Consider the following 17,160-nt stretch of genomic DNA (forward strand, 5'->3'; position numbering starts at 1 on the left):
GTATGGAGTAAATTCATCTTTTATATGATTTGTAAGGTGATGTTTAAGAACCCGTCCAGACTGTTATTCTGACAATGAGCCATTCAGAGGATATCACATTTAATGGTTCAATACCTTGGAGTCTGCAGCAAACAGGTCCTGCCAGTTATTTTTATTTTTATTTTTTTCAATAATTTTGTGGCAACCTCTGGTGTTTAAATATGAAGCCAATGTGGAGTATAACAAACTACAGTTCTTCAGCTGTCCACCTCAGGCTGTCTGCAAAAGCCCTGGAATCAACACCCATTACAAAATGCACATTTTCACAGCTTGGGTCCATGGAGGAGGGTCCATAAGGTATCTTTGGGTGTCTTTCCACAGTGGGTGCAAAATGCATCATGAGATGACGGATGACTGTTGTTGCAGTCGCATTGCGCTCGACTATGGTGGTAAACGGAGAGTTAACCTGTGAGGCAGAGCTCTTTTTGTGTTGATTTATCTCATTTCCAACCCACACCTGTTGTCATGAGCTGAAGTGTGTCTCCTCAGAGGTTAGTCGTGTTTCCGTCTTACAAGGTTGGACATCCAGCGGTATAGCAGAGCTGTTACTCCTTTGCATCAAAAGGAGCCATGTGATCGGGATCCTCCTGTTTGCCTTCCTTTGGAGGCTTTTCCAGGAACATCAGGCAGGTAGAAAACCCGTCATTCACTCAGGACTCCCTGGGTGGATTATATATCCCATTGATGTGGATGCACCAGGGGAAGCTTTAAATGTTGAGAGGGATGCCAGCAGATAAAAATGGGGGGGGATAGAAATCATGGCAAATCAGAAATAAAATAACTGGCAAGACTGAGGGAACACGATGGCATGATGGTAACCTCGCAGTGTCTCATGGTAGTTTTAGAGGCTCTTCTCAGTCTCAAACATAAGGCATAACGTTGTATGTTGTATTGTGATCAAGTAAATACAAATGGTCCTCAAAGAACAGCCGTGCTCCTCAGTTCACCTTGGCAGAGTTAGTCTCTTTCTTTCATTTACAACAGAGGTCCAGAGCAACGCCATACTCTACTGCAGATCAAAGGAAGTCCTTTACTGCAGGTAAATGCACACCAAACTGGAAGTCCTTTTCTGCTGTCTCCACCGGATGATTCTGCTCGTTGTTCGGTCCCAACAGGCCCAAACTCTTTCTTACTGAGTGATGGAAAAACAGGGAACGCCTCGCTCCACCCACGGCAGACTCAGAATCAGCAATATGGGCCATGTATGTTTACACACACACAGACTTTGGCTTCAGTGAAGTGTGCTCACAGTGTACACAAGTTTAACATCAAATATAAACACACACAGGCAAAGAATAATATATACACAAAATGGTTTCATACTGATTAAATGTTCGATGCATGCAAACACGTCTTTTTCAGACCATTTTGTTTAGCGTGCGTGTAAACAGGCAAGGAGGATACTCAATCAGATTGATTTTAATCTGACCATTTAAACTAATGTGTCTCTCTGCGTCTCCTGAAGCAGCAGCATGACGGCTCAGTCTTCTCGTATTTGTCAGGCAAAGCAGACTGCCAGCTGTGTTTGTTAGCTGTCAGCAGGTTTTCTGCAGACACAGAATAAGGATCGGGCTTCAGCCGCTCTCTGTGTGTTTTACATATTTGCATATTAGATGAAGCATATCCTCCGGTGCAGTGTACAAAGGTGCACACACACACACACACACACACACAGGACTGTGTCGTTTATTCAGACGCTCTAACATCCTTTCTGAGTACTGCAGAGAGCTCCTTTTAAGATTTGAAATGCAAAACAGGACATAAGAATGTTAAACACTGACATCCATCTGCAGGTTTACTCAGTGCACACTCAATAATCACTGACCTACATTATGTTACAGACAGACTCTGTGTGTGAGACCAGAACTAATCAGAAACACATCAGCTCCTCTGTTAACTTAAAATATCAAAGCAGCTTAAACCAAATGAATCTAGATTATTTAAAGTGGCTGATACTTGTAAACATGTTTTAGAAATGGCTCAGGGAGGAACAGTGGAAACTGATTTTTTTTTAAAAAAGTTTCACGGATTTTTCAAATTAACATCCACGTTCAAATTTCCAGGGAAAATCTCTCCCTCACGAGAACTGGATGAAGCTTATTGTTTCAGGAGGCCGATGCATGAGCCTATCAGGTCCTTCTGTGTTTGTGTGTTTGACTCTTTCATACGAGTGTGGGATCAGATGAATGTTCAAACACTCGTCAGACATCGGCTCACACTGGCACACACACACACCTCTGCAGAGTGTCCTCTCTCATCCGTCTCTGTGTCCGCTGCTTTATGTGTTCCTGTAGTGTCTCCTTACTCTTTTCTTCACTTTTTAAACTATGTGGGCTGAAAGAAAGAAGCTTTTCTCTGTTGATCTCTGCAGGTTTTATCATCACAGACAAACAGCTCGTCCCCTCACGCACAGCTGCTTTCTCTCACTCTGACCCAAAGCTCATCGTCAGCTACTAACATACACACACACACACACACACACACACTGGCATGTTGTTTGTGTGCTGAAACACACAGGTATGTATAGGCATATAGTGTGTCAGTGACGGCCTTCACATTCTGCTGAGAGGATACCTTTCTTTACCTTTCTTCTTCTCTCTTCTTTTCATTAGACTCTCCCCACATTATTCTGTTGATGTTTTCTACCCGATATCCGATAAATCCTTGAACTGATCAGAGGAAGAGAAAGCCTGAACAAGCACCCCCTTCCCCCCCTGTACTGCACTCTTTTTATAGATTTGATGTGGGCTAAAATAAAGAGTCAGCCCTGCAGATGATAGCTAATAACTAGACCTCAGCAGATAATGACACATGCAGGGGTATGTCAAACACTACATTATACACAACACTATTTTTTTCACAGTAAAAAGTGTCTCTGAAGGACATTTGCTGCTCAATTTTCACAGAATTTTAATGCTTAGGCCACAGGAGAAACTAAAATCATTTTTACTTTACTCGTCACAGAAGAATAACTCGTGTAAATCAGTTCAATCAAACTTTATTCAGGCTACAACGCACCATTAAGATTTAGATTATTTTACAGGGGGCAGAAAAAAGAGTGGCAGGAGTTAGAATGTTAAAAAATTATTTTAATGCACACCAATATAAATAAAATAGATTAACAATAAAATCAAAGATGGATGATCAAAAAGGACATAAAGAGAAACAAGAAATTGGACAAAAGGACAAAGCAGTAAAATGTGAATTATGTAAAACAGTAAAATGTTAAATATTATGAAGAGTAATGTTAAAGGTTTCATATTATACTTTTTCTGGTTATATGCTCTTTAGTGTGTTTTCCAGGTGTCTTGTCCATGTTTAGGCACATCTACTGTATGTGTAAAAATTCAAAGTCTGGGGAAATGTGGCTTCTCTTACCTCCTCCTGTTTGCAGTAGCTGCATGAAGACATAGGGTCTTTTTCAAACCGTCCACTACACCCTAGCCCTACCCACTACCCCTCCGTTTGCATGGGATATTGGATCATTGCAGGAAATAAACTCTGTGTCAAACTCACGTCTCTGATGTGTAGCTGTTTTGTTCAGCGGGATAATCTTTACAGATGAACATCATTTATATGAAGTTTGAAGAGTTAACGCAACCAAGAGAAGTAAAAAGTTATGTTATGCTCTAGCGCAGTGTTTTTCAACCTTTTCTGAGCCAAGGTACACTTTTTTCATTGAAAAAATCTCAAGGCACACCACCAGTCGATAATGTTAAAAAAATGAAACTATGTAGCCCATATTAACAATATAAAGTAATTATTGTGTTTATTTGGTATCAAATAAACACAAATAAAAATATTTCTACTCACTCAGTGTGAAACCTGGGCTTGTTTGGATGAACACAAAGTTGATATCCTGGCAGGAATTGAAGAAAGACACACACGAAGCTCTTCCTCAACAGCTCTCAGTCTCTCTCTGCTTTTAGTTTTTATAGCAGTGAAGCTTGAAAAGCTCACCTCACACAGATATGTCGTGGAAAATGGGAGCAAAGTCAAAATAGCTTTGTTTGCCAGAATAGGGAACTCCTTGGCAGTAGCCAACCAAAAACTGTCCAAAGGTAGATCTGCAAAGCTGAGCTTTAAACCACGATTTTGTCTCAGTTCAGTTAGGTCCTCCTGCTCCTGTAAAGCCATGTCCTTTCCAACAACTGATGCTGAGCTATAAGGGTCCCTAACCCAGTCAAGGCATTCAGTGAAGGCTGAAGAGAAATAAAATGACATCTTCTCCTCAAAAGTTTTCAAACGTTTAACTATTATCTCACACAATGCAGCAGTGTTAACATCTTGCCATTTCTTGGTGAGTGGAAACATTTCAAGGTTGCCAGTTTCCACATGTTGTTGCCAGAGGTGCACCTTTGAACGGAATCCATTTATTTTATCTGTACTTGTAAGCAGGTTTTCATTTCGGCCTTGCATTCGTGTGTTCAGTTCATTCAGGTGATGAAAAATATCTGCCAGGTATGCCAGCCCTGCACACCACTCATCACTTGCAAGCAGCTTTGTGTCATCGGACCTCTCATTTGTCAGAAAAGCTTTAAGTTCCTCCCGCAGCTTCTGCAACGTGGTAGCTAGCTTTAATCTCATTTACCTTTGTGGTTTTTCTCATGAAAGTTGCCTGTTTCTCCGTGTGTTCACACAGGCGAACAAAATAGTCCACATTCTTGTTTTGAAGCGAAGGGTGTTTCGTTTGGAGATGGCGTTTAAGCTTACTTGGGACCATAGCACTGTTGGATAGCTTTTCACCACACACCAAGCACAGCGGAGTTTGTGCTGTTGCCTCCCCGGTGTAAGTAAATCCAAATGAAAGATAGCTTTTGCTGTATTGCCTCGAAACTTTGCTCGAGCTCACAGTCTTTGCTTTCTTTTGACCTCCACTTATACTAGGGCCTTCATCTGGGTCCGAATTTTGTCCAGGGTCCAGTTCGGAGTGAGCATTTTTCCTTTTCAAAAACTTCTCCATCACTGTTACCGTATATTCTCGCTAGCCATAATGTCACTGTCACCGCCACCTGTCGCATCAATGCGTCACTAATTCTCTTGTCTCAGAGTACAATGCAATTATCTACCTACTGCCACCTACTGATATGGAAGAGTATTACATGATAACTCTGCCAGGCACTTGACAGCACAGACACTCGACTTCTTTTTTAGACCAATTAGGTGAAATTTGATCATTTCCCACGGCACACCTGACAATATCTCACAGCACACTAGTGTGCCGCGGAACACTGGTTGAAAAACACTGCTCTAGCGAACTACACCGCAGTCGGTTTATAATGACGTCACGACTGTTATGCTTCATCGATCTAATCAGCGGATTTCACAAGATAGCTAAACGTTAGCTTAATAAGTTGTTTATTAACCTAATATTTGCAAGAACACTGTAAAACATGACTAGAGGCTGTAAGGAGCATTAGGGAGAGGGTTCCAGGCGTGATGATGTTTAATGTCTGCAACAACCACTGTAGTTTCAGTTAGCTATAGGTATTATGATTGAAAATGGGTTTGTGACGTCACAAGACAATGACTCCACTGATCCAAGCCCATTAACTCGTTGTAGCACAAGCTCCCCTCACTGACTGTAGCATTCTCAATATGGTATAAGGGGCGTGACATATCCATGAACAAAGCCAAACGACTGACCAATTGCGAGAGTGCAGGTTGACCGACCAATCAGATCAGACTTGGCACATGTGGGGACCCTTTTTTAGTTTTTGTGTTTGTGGGGGATTTTGAGTGTCAGAAAACACAGGCAGATGAGAGCCTGCATGGGGTGGCAGTACTGTAAGACACCTTTTCCTAATATTAGTGATCGTGAACGTACTTTAGTAGACACGTAAACTAGATCTTTTTAAAATAATAATAATAATCAACTAGACCTTTAAAGGATTCAAAAAACATAATTTTATAAATTAATATAGGTGTTAATCAAAAGAAAATAATAATGATTAAAACACTTAAATGTAATTTTGAAAATGAGCATGGAATGGGGGAAGTGATTACAAACTAAGTAATAAGATCCGATACACTGCCAAACAGTCAGCTGCTTCCTTTAGAATCACTAAAACAGGCAGAGAGCAGCCGCACATGAGTCCAGGTTGCAACACAGTCCTGTTGCGGGTCGTTACTCTTTTTCTCAAAATTTGCTTTAGGTCTTTTGCCAAAAAAAGGAGTCAGGTGTTGTGTCAGCACTTTTATTATATAAAGAAAAGTAAGGTTGCAGGTCTACTATCTGTATTATCTGTACTATCTGGAGTATTGTCACATCTATCACTTTAACGCTCACAATTTTAGTCAGATCCCAGGACAATATTTTTCAATTCAAACTCTGAGTCAGGTTGCCTTTAATCAATGACCCCCTTAGTAAAGAAGTAAGTGAAGAGCCAAAGCACCAACTGTTGTAATAAGTTAAAGGAGCAAAATGTACCTCTGACATCTACTGTAGTTCAAATTCAAAACATTAAAGAAGAGCTTTCTCCCCCGCCCTCTCCTCTCTAGAGCCAATGTGAATGCAGGTCGCCATGTGCCAGACTCTGAAGCTTTAGTCTTTAGCCAGCTCTGCATTGACCTTGAGACCTTTCTGCACTTTAACCTCTCCAAAACCACGTCCCTTCTCTGCTCAAAACAAACTTTACATTACTGACTGGAATCTAAACCTAGGAGGACAAACTGGCTACTGCCTTTTTTTCAGAGAAGCCTGCACTTCAACTTAGCATGTGTCCCTAATGTCTGATAGTATGGTAAAATCACTATGCTTTAATTCAGTACGTCTTACAAAAAGCTTGTTTAAAATGACAAGAGATTATAAATATTTAGCATATGTTGCTACTACAGTTAGCATTGTGCGAAGCTACCCTGACGACCTGTCAGAAACTGTGTGTGCTGTCGTTGCTAATTGGTATTGACGGGCAGTGTTCAGTCGTTCAGATCAGCAGAGAGCTAATCCCCCACCTCACCCCACCCCCGACCAATGAGGTGATTTTATCCCAATGTTGAGGTCAAAGGTCAGCCTGAGGATCAATGAGCAGATAGAGAGACAGAGAGAGAGAGCAGCTTAATGTGACGAATGAAGACATGCAGATGTTCTGTCTGAGGATGATCTGATGATTATAAACTATTAAATGTATCTCTGTAAACAGCTGATTTAAAGAGAAACACCTGTGACAGGAGTACGAGGGCACGTCCACACTACAAACTAGAGACTATGTCCGGACACGTTTGACCCTCAAAGTCCAGTTGGTTTGCCTGCTGCGAGTGCTCCATGCTCAATCTGGGTACACTTCCTTGGCCCTGCCACATTTTTGGCACAGTCGCTAATGCAGTCGCACAAGCACAGGAGCCTAACGTGGACATAATGTATATTTGTTAAAATCAGGAGTGTGAGAGAACCTTATCAGACCCAAACAGCTCCAATTAAACCTCAAAGTCACCAAAGTTGTTTTTGCTATTCTACATCGTGCTGACTCTGATATCACGCTTCTTAGAAAGTAAAGGATGCTGAAGGCAGGCGTGTGTCATACTAAGGCGCGATGAGCTAACTGGGCGTCCATGATGAACACATGCAGACAAGCCTGGACAGACAGAGCCTCTCACAACATGGAGACATGTTACAACATGTTGATTGGGTCTGAAATCTCAGACTCCTACTCACTGTAATAACGAGTTATATGTAATATGTAGTTGACTATATAGTGCACTCATAAGGCACAACTAGAACGCTCAGTATCGTAGTCACAGCAGGCCTCAGTGCGAGCTGTTTTGACACGCACACAAACAATTATGCTATATTTTAGCTACAGTGTTTTGGATTGTAGTCACCATACCCAAAAGTATGTTTAACTTGTCTTGAAATGTATTTAAATAGCCTAATATTACAGTTACTTAGGGCTAATGTTCTTGCTCCTAGCCTCCTAACGTTACCAGCTGCATGTTAAACTATGGAGCAAACTGCTGCATTGTTGCTAGGAAGGGGGCAGGGGGTCAGCTGTGGGCTGGCGACTGTTTATGAAACCAAAAGAGTCTAATTTAGGGAGCTTTGCTACCCTCTCCTCCTGTTCTTTTCTCTCATGTCGTTGTTGACATTTACTTTTGTATTTGAGAGATCAATAATGACAGTAATTTAAACTGTAAGCGGTGATGAAGGGCCCTCACACCTTGTTCTTGTTTGGATGTGCTGCGACCGTGGGAGTTCAGCAACAGCGGGCTGTGCAGGTCGATTTGTTTCAAAGTTATAGAACAAGCAAGGTCAAAAAGGCAACTGTATGAGGATCACAGAATATTTATATTCAGAGCGCTTCAGGCTGGCACTGTCATGATGCACAGCGGTGTCTTTAGCCGTTTTCACATACGCATTTCTGAAAACATGGAGATCATTTCAGGAGGACTGAAATGATCTCCATGCCGTTGTGTTTTTGTGCCTTTAAAGCAGGACTTTTTTGGGGGTTGATTTTATGTCCTGCAGAAAATTAAATTGAACATTAAAACATGTCAGTCACTAACAGAGCTGATGTGTAAATTATCTTTATGTGGGAGTAAATATTACGCTTATGAAAAGAGATCTATTGTTACAATCCTTACAAAACTGTATATTGACTGTAGACCACTTTGTGCAGCACAATCTTAAATAAGCAAAGAACTGCAACGTAAAAACAAACTGATGTGAACACTTACAAACAACGAGCACTTTGTCTGATTTCGTCCCTTCACTCCGTGGACACATTCATCCCTCTGAAGCTACAGACTGAGTCACTCACACACTGAAACTTTACAGATCTACCGTTTCAAACCGCCATACATCACATTATTGATCCTGAGCAGAGACGATGAAGAGTCACAGCAACATCTGCAGGATGAAGAACTAAAAATACAATACTATATTAAAACACCATTCCGAAAGAAGGTGAGAAAGATATCCGGGAAATATGGAAGATGGTACTTTTTGTTTGTAATTAACTGGATAATTATATTTGTTGGACACTCAGTTTAAAGGTTAAGTTTAAATCAATGAAATCCTCACGGTTGATTAATGTGTTGTCAGTAAAAAACAACATTTTTTTTGTAAAGTCTTATGACTTTATTTCTAATGTATTCCTGATGACTGTGAATCATTGACTGGTGTATGTGTGGGTTTTCATTGTTATGGACCTGCTCTAAGCTTTATGATGATGTCTGGTATCCATCTTAAAGCCTTTGACCAGAATATGTCGGACAATAGTCGACCCCTCTTCAATGATTTCACTGTTTGCTGTTGCCCCAGTGAGCACAGTGTTAATAGCTACTAAACAAACAGGAAAGACTTCTGGCCACACGACTTAAACTTCTAAGCACCCTGACCCTCTAACAGCCAATGGATAAGGGCGGTCCATCAAAAATAAATCCGATATTGTGTTTTCTGCTTTGTCAGGGACTCACTCTGCGACCGTGCATATCCTGGTTGAAGATGTGTGAGCATAACTATAACTGTAACCATCTTTTTCACTCAGCTGATATTTATAAATTTTTCTGATTCATTTTCAAATAATGAACTTACTAAGGATCCAGTGCTCCAGGAATAGGGGACTGGACAGTATGTTGTTGTAGTTAGTGTTTTGTGATATATTGGGAAAAAAATACCAAGGACTGATTGTATGCTGAATGTTCAATATACTAAGTTTGAATTTAACTTTAAAAAAAATTACATTAGGTATATAATTAAATCAAAAACGACTTCTGAATGTCAGATAAGACGACAGAATGTATATATATACAATTATATATAATTCAACCTATTTTTTAAATAATATAAATATAATAATAAAGAACTGATTGGCTGTAAAATAAGATAACTTTAGTTTTTTTCCCATAATAAATGAAGTTTATAATAACTGCCTGCTGTCTGACTAAATGAAGGTGTGTTTTGTCACACAGAGTAATGAGTGAAGTGCAATAATGATCAGCTCTGATTGGATGAAACGCACACACAGTTACACACACACACACACACACACACACACACACACACACACACACACACACACACACACACACACACACACACTGTTTTCCTCTCTGTCTGCTCCATCACACACCTCTCCTGCAGATTGATGGCTCACCTTACTTTATTGTAGTGTTATTGATTAGCAGGGTGCTTGTCAGTGGTGCATAAAATTAACACAGTGTTATAGGGCCATGGATTTCTGTCAGCGCCTGACAACATAAGCCATTATTGGACGCCTGCTGCTAATTTGTTTGTGTTTATTCAGAAGTATAAAGTAACGTTCAGACATAATAAGTCTATTACCTGCAGATCCTGGTCAGCCGTCAGCACACACTAATCTCTGCTGCTCCTAATTACATCAGCTTTTCAGCCTTAATTAACCAATCTTTAGCCCATTTTACTGCTTAATGCAGCTCTCAAACACTGCATCAGTTCATCCTCCTGCTTCTGCTGACTGAGACTTTCCACCTCCACACTCGTTACTCTAAAGAGACAAATCTGCTCTTTAAAAAATGTCTGTTTAATAAACTCTGTTATATGATATATTGTGTCGGACTCTGCAGTGACAGAGACAGCAAAGATTTTGTATTTTTCACCCGGCAGACACATCTCAGTGATATACTAAGGGCCCTATTGTAAGTCCTGTGTATAGTTTCTCAGTGTGGGTGTCTTTCATATAATCCACCTGACACGGTTGGTGTTTCTTTGACCAGGGCTCACATTGTTAATAAAGCAAATCTACACTCTGTGTAGCCGTATGTTTGTCTTAAAAGGAGGTGTGGTCATGTGCACAAGTGAAGCGTTTCTATGTCTGTGTCCTGTGTGTGTCGTCTGTGTGTTCAGAGGCAATGAAAGGGGACGAGAAGATGAATGGTCCAGCTGCAGTTTTGTCAGTTTAAGACGAAAGACTGAAATTCAACAAGCCAGCCTGCAGGATCAACTGTCTCTTGAAGGAATGAGAGATTACATTGGTTTAGTTCATGTTACACCCAAATCACATCTATGTATAATGAAGGGAGTTAATCCAACCTTTGCATCACTTCATGCTCCAGTCGTGAAACATTTGTCTAACAATAGAAGGTATTCAGGTCCGTCACTTCTAGGTGCTGAGAGTCGGCAGCCTGCTGCAGCAGCTCCGACTCTTCCCCGAATTTCCCCACTGGGGATCAATAAAGTAATATCTTATTACACTGGGAGGAAGGGCCTGTCCATGAGGTCATCAACTCTCAACTGCAAGAGTCTTCTCTTGCATCCTGGGGAAGGTTGGAGACATGGAGTCGTTCAATGTTCAAAGCCTCCGTTGTGGCAGCCAGAGGATCATTTGTGCCTGCCTGCTGTGGGCTTCAGTGTATGTAGTTGTGGAAGCAAATACCTGGGTGAGAGAGGAGTTAGGAGACGCTATGGAGAAATGATGTGTCCTCAGGCTGGGACCTCAAGCAGGCAGCAGGACAGTTTACAGCAGAGTGCAAATAAGGATGAGGGTCAGCACCGCAAAGTCCAAGGCAGGCTTCTCTGTCGGGGTCGAGCTTGGGTGGGACTCTGCCTCTTTTGAAGGAGTTCAAGTATCTCAAGTTCATGTTTATGAGTGAGGGAGGTTTACCATGCTTCACAGCCATGCCCTTTACTGTACCATCATGGGGAAGAGGGAACGGAGCCTGAAGGCAAAGCTCTCAATTTACCAGTCGGTCTTTGTTTCCAGCCCTCACCTATAATCATGAGATTTGGTGACTGAAAGATTTATCGCTGGTACAAGAGGCTGGATTGGGGAAATATAAGGATCAGCCTTAGAGATAGTGTTAGGAGCTCAATATCCAGGAGTAGGGTGGAATTTAAGCAATAATCCTCCTTTGAATCTATGAAGAAGGTTCTCAATTTTCTCAGAGCTTTCAGCTGCAGGTGATGCAGCGGCACAACTCACATATTTTTTTTTTTGGAAGACAGACAGTCTCTGATTTGTTCGATGAAGGTGAAGTACTTGGTAACACATTTTGTTTTCAATCTTGTGTTTTTGAATGATAAATTAATTAACCATCAACTAAAACATGGTACTGCAGATGATAAATATGAGTTTACAGATCTACATGTGTCTCCAACTTTCCCCCTGGATTCTTTTACTCAGGTGTTGCTCTGAAATCACAGGTAGAAGAAACACACAGAGAGTGTCTCGCTGATGTTAAAACATGATTTTATTTCGAAACACACGACATGTCAAATGGAAAAAGAGGAAATTCTTTGACCTTTTTTTTTCTTTTTTAGTACATTTTTACCCCTGAGCACCAGAATCCAGCTTTCCCATGATGCACTGGATTCCTCCAAGATAAAACAAGGAAATCAAGTTTGATACAGCTAGTAAAGCGATTATTGTCTAAAAGCTACAGCCTAGCAAAGCTCAAATACAGAGTAGACAACGTGTTAGAACACAATTCTTTTCTTTTCTGCATGCAGATCGCTCTCCCGCTCTTTACTCCTGTGCTTTTTGGTTTGACAGGATTTAAAATCAACTCAGTCACAACTTAAACTGTGATCATTTAAACTCAGTCACATTTAATCCATGATTATATAAAACCAGTCACAGGTTTAACTGTAATCATTTCAAAGCTCTCACATGTTAATGATTCAGGATCATCCCAGACAGATGATCATTTCCTTTTTTGTCACTCAGATTGTAAAGTTTGTTTGAAAAAAACTCAGCTGGGTGTGTGCTCAGGTGAAACCATGTAAAGAAACATGCTAACACCTGATTCACAGTAAAAGACAGATCTCTGATCTGTCACAGTGAAAGACAGATCTCTGATCTTACAGTCAGTAATTCAATCAGAAATACAATCTCACTATTTGGTCTCTTTATCTCTGCTGACAGAACTCGTGCTCTGATTCTTCAAAGTCAGTCTGACTCTTATTTCACCTCAAAGTCATGATAACATGCGCACCTCAAAATCCGTTTGTATTTTCAGTTGGAACGTCGAGGGACTGTAGGGCCACTGATTCAGGTGTCTCACGCTCTGATGGTCCTGGAGCAGGTGTTTAAACATATATCTATAGATTAAAGATAATCCATCAGTCACATGAAACCTCAGAGGTGTGAAGAGGGAGAACCAGCTACTTCTGTTTGTCTGTAATGATCTCCATAAATGTCCTCATAAAACAGAGGATTCGCCTGAATCACGTCAACTCTCTTTTCACATTTTAGAAAACCAGCAAGATATTTCAACTCCACAGCTCTTTCTTCATCACCTGCATCATGGATCCAAGAAAGCTTGTTTTCCTTTTTTTTTTAAACATGGTGCTGTGTTTAACTCCTTCTTGTTTTTGATTCATGTAAAATATACATAGCTCCTGCTTTGAACTATAGCCTACAGTATATCATGTAAGAGACTCCACGTGAGGTTTTCTCAGTTAAGATTGTTTATTATTGATTCAGAAGTTTCTCTTGGAAAAGCATTATGGGAGTTGTAGTTGACAACTCTCCCTCAGTTTTGATTTCCTCATAAGATGTTTTATCTGGCTATATACATTTTTTTAACAGCTGATTGACAAGCAGAATTTGTCATAAAATCAGTGGCGAGTTCAAACTGTGAGTCTCTGACGTCGTCGAAATGACGATAAACTGAACGTCTTTTTTCAAATACGTCTCCCTCTTCACAGCTCTGCCCGTGACGGACGTGTTGGCGTGACAGATGTTGAAGTGATGTGCGTTCTGAGCAGATGATGATGTGGATAAAGATGATTGGTCAGATGTGTCCGATCCGGCTGTCAGTTCATATCGATCTGATTCATTGATCTTGTCTCGACCTGCAGACGGTCTGATCACTATAAAACACATTTCAAGTAAACACACCAATCAGAAAGCACAACCACCTCCAATAGCTCATCTCATTGGCCGAGGATTGTCCTCTGCTGCACGATTGTGTTTGTACAAAACGTCACCATCTACACACACAGTCACACAATATATTATGATTATTATCACAGGTAATTGACCTGGACAGGTACACTGTCTGCATGACACCTAGCTGAACAAACATTAGTAAACCCAAAGTATATGAACAGTCTGCATGAAAAGCCGTGAACACAGAGGAGACAGCAGAAACAGAACATGACAGAGGAGAAGCTCGAAATGTTCATCCTCTGAGGATCGCTATGTGAAATCTAATGTTGGTAAGTTTTCATACTTTTGCCCTGTTGATGTTTCTCAGGTAAAAGTCAGAGTCAGTGACATCTTTCCGATTCAACTTTAGGGGACCATGAACACCGGCTGACAGTGTGACGTTTTTCTTATCTACAGTTTATCTGCGCTAAAGCTTGAAGCCCCCCAAAAAAACCCCAAAAAACCACATTCTGCCAGTGCTCCGAAAAAGCCTTTTCTTTAAACTCTCAGGATTATTCAGCAGTGATTTCTCGGTGGTAAATGTGATCGCTCAAAACAAATGCTCTTTTTGTGTGTTGTTCACATGGCTGATTTTCAGCTCAGATTTTGTTTTCACTTCTTCAGTTTCTGATTAAAAGGGATACTTCATCCATTTGCATGAAGCTGTGTATCATTAGAAACATGGTAGCAGCGTTGAATGGTCGTGAATCCAGCCCTAAAATGAGGGCTGGATTCACGACCATTCAACGCTGCTACCATGTTTCTAATGATACACAGCTTCATGTAAATGGGTCAAGTATCCCTTTAAGATACAGGATGTCGCGACATGTTAAAACTGGAACTATTTGCGTACGGATGTTGACTCCCCCCCCCCCCCCCCCCCCCCCCCCATTAGGCCAATCTGATGGGATTGTTTCATTGTCTCATGCTGCTGTCTCCTCTTTGCGTCCATGTTTTCTTCATTTTATCAGATCACTCTCTCTCTCTGCGTCTCTCTGACGACAGCTCTGTCGTGCCTTCAGAAAAACAAACATGAAGCACTTTGAACATGATCAGAAGTTTCTAGAACAAGCTACAGATTCTCTGACACGCATTCTGAGTTCACACAAACACCTGGATATGATACAGCATGAATACAGTGGCATTAAGGTGGTGAACATGCTTGTTGGCACAGTCTATAACAAATGAGGTAGATATGTCAAGAAAATATTCCCTTCTTTGGTAGAATCATACAAAATATGAAAAACAAAACAAAAAAAATCCAATGAACTGTTGAAGGAAACTTTTTTTAAATGGCTGTACAATAATAATAAAAAAAAAAACATCATGAGGTATATTTGTTTTTATACTACGACTATCTACAGACAGACTGCTGAGGTATCTGCACACATTGATGGAGCTGAATGCAACATTTGCAGGATCACATCTCAAATATCATAAATAAAATCTGCAATTCAACAGTTCAGAGACAAAATTAAAAAAAAAAATCTTCAAGCAGGTTTACGGTTTCCTGTTTCCCTTCACAATAAAGCAAAATATTAAAACAAAGAAAGGGAAGAGAAACAGGAGCTTAGATAGTGGACATAAGTGCATCAAAGAAACAAACACCTGATTCTGTTCAGAATATAAACAACAGTGTGTGTGATTTCCTGCAGACTGTGTGCACATGAGTGTGTGTGTGTGTGTGTGTGTGTGTGTGTGTGTGTGCATGTTTATTCTTCTCTCAGACGTCTCTGTCTGTGGTTCAGATTTAGTTTCTACAGTTACCGTTGCTACCTGCTGCAGCCTCAGGACAGATTGTGTAAATATTTCCGACCACAGCAACCAGTGTAGCAATCCAGTTGATTGCAATATTTACTGTAATGAATGAAGAAAGTCTGGGACCGCAGACCGCCATGACCACATCACTTTAACCCTTCACATACCTGTCAGTCTAAAAGGACTGTTTAACGTTCAGTAAGGGTTAAAATACTGTGCATGTGTGTGTGTGTGTGTGTATGTGTGTGTGTGTTTAGAGGGAGTCCTTCCTTCTTACACCATCAAAAGTAAAAATGTTACGTTGTATAAAACAATTAAAGCTTTTCTTTGGGCGCGACACAGTCGTCTGTGTCTGTCATTTGTTTCCGTAACATGTAAATCTATGAAGACATATGGGTTACTTTATGTTGGTGTTAAAGCAACAAGCTTTAACTTTACAACCTAAAAATTGTAGTTTCGAAAGTCGATCTCATGGAACAATAACTTTCAACAGGGAGAGTGGCGTCCCACCATCACCACAGAGCGCCCTGGTTGCCTGTTTTCAGCAGTATGTAACGAACAGGCCGCTGTCACTGGTGAGAAGTGTGACAGCTTTGCAGCACTAGTTCACAGCTGCCTTTAGCTACAAAGCCGTTTATGGTTTCTTTTGGTTCTCCCAGCAGCTTTGCTGGTGTTCTGTATAGATGTGCTGCCTTGTCGAGAAATGCTACAACAACGCCAAACGATAACTTTTTGATCTGTAAATATGCTCCCAGAACAAAATGACTTCATATGAATTCACCGCTCTCCTCATGTGCATTATCAGCACATTTTGGTACTGTTTTATTTAGGATTGAAGGAGTATCTCAGAAGACATTTATGACCTATCAATGAACGCTCCCATTAAAGAATCAGTTTAAAACACCATGACTCGCTGTATTTGCACTCCAGGGAAAAGCAAAGCATGTTTTGATACTCGATCAAATAATGATTCCTGTACTGCACAGAGCCAAGTGTGCAGGACATCTCGGCTGGCAGCACTATTTAAAGGAACTCCTGCTTTGCCCTCCGCTTATCAACGAATGCACATTGTTGATGAAGAGGAGGTGTAACAGCGTCATCTCTGTTTTACCGACTGTGCAGTTGCAGTCAGAGACCTTCAAAGGGCGCCAAAATGCACCAAGCCAAACTTTATACATACTGTTGCTTTAAAGAGAAAATGTAACTGGTGATGTGACTTTGCACTGTGTCGTCACCATCGTGTGTTTGGAGGGCTTTCAGTCCTGTTAACAGTGTGACACACAGGACTGCACCAACAACATCAGCCTCAGAGTGAAGCTTTGCTATCATGGAGTTATTGTGAAGAGCCTTTAGTTTATAACTGTGTTTATACCTGTGGACAGGTGTGAAGCTGTGTTCAGACCAAACGCACCTTGAGATGACACACAATTTCGATGCAAAGATAATCAAAGCTGTGAGTCATGCAGAAGGCAATGTCCCAGTATATCAGAAATATTTAAAACAAACTCCATTATAA

General features: G+C 40.8%; 1 protein-coding gene across 1 annotated transcript in view; it reads right to left on the minus strand.

The window, feature by feature from the left end:
* Positions 1 to 13,309: 13,309 nt before the first annotated feature.
* arid3c (AT rich interactive domain 3C (BRIGHT-like)) overlaps positions 13,310 to 17,160 on the minus strand; it is a 34,628-nt gene continuing 30,777 nt past the window's right edge. Inside the window, exon 9 of the mRNA XM_079346095.1 lies at positions 13,310 to 13,828. The gene's annotated coding sequence lies outside the window, so the exon portion shown is untranslated. The remainder of the gene's footprint in view (positions 13,829 to 17,160) is intronic.

This window comes from Symphodus melops (genome assembly GCF_947650265.1).
Source record: "Symphodus melops genome assembly, chromosome: 1".
In the NCBI taxonomy this organism is placed as follows: domain Eukaryota; kingdom Metazoa; phylum Chordata; class Actinopteri; order Labriformes; family Labridae; genus Symphodus; species Symphodus melops.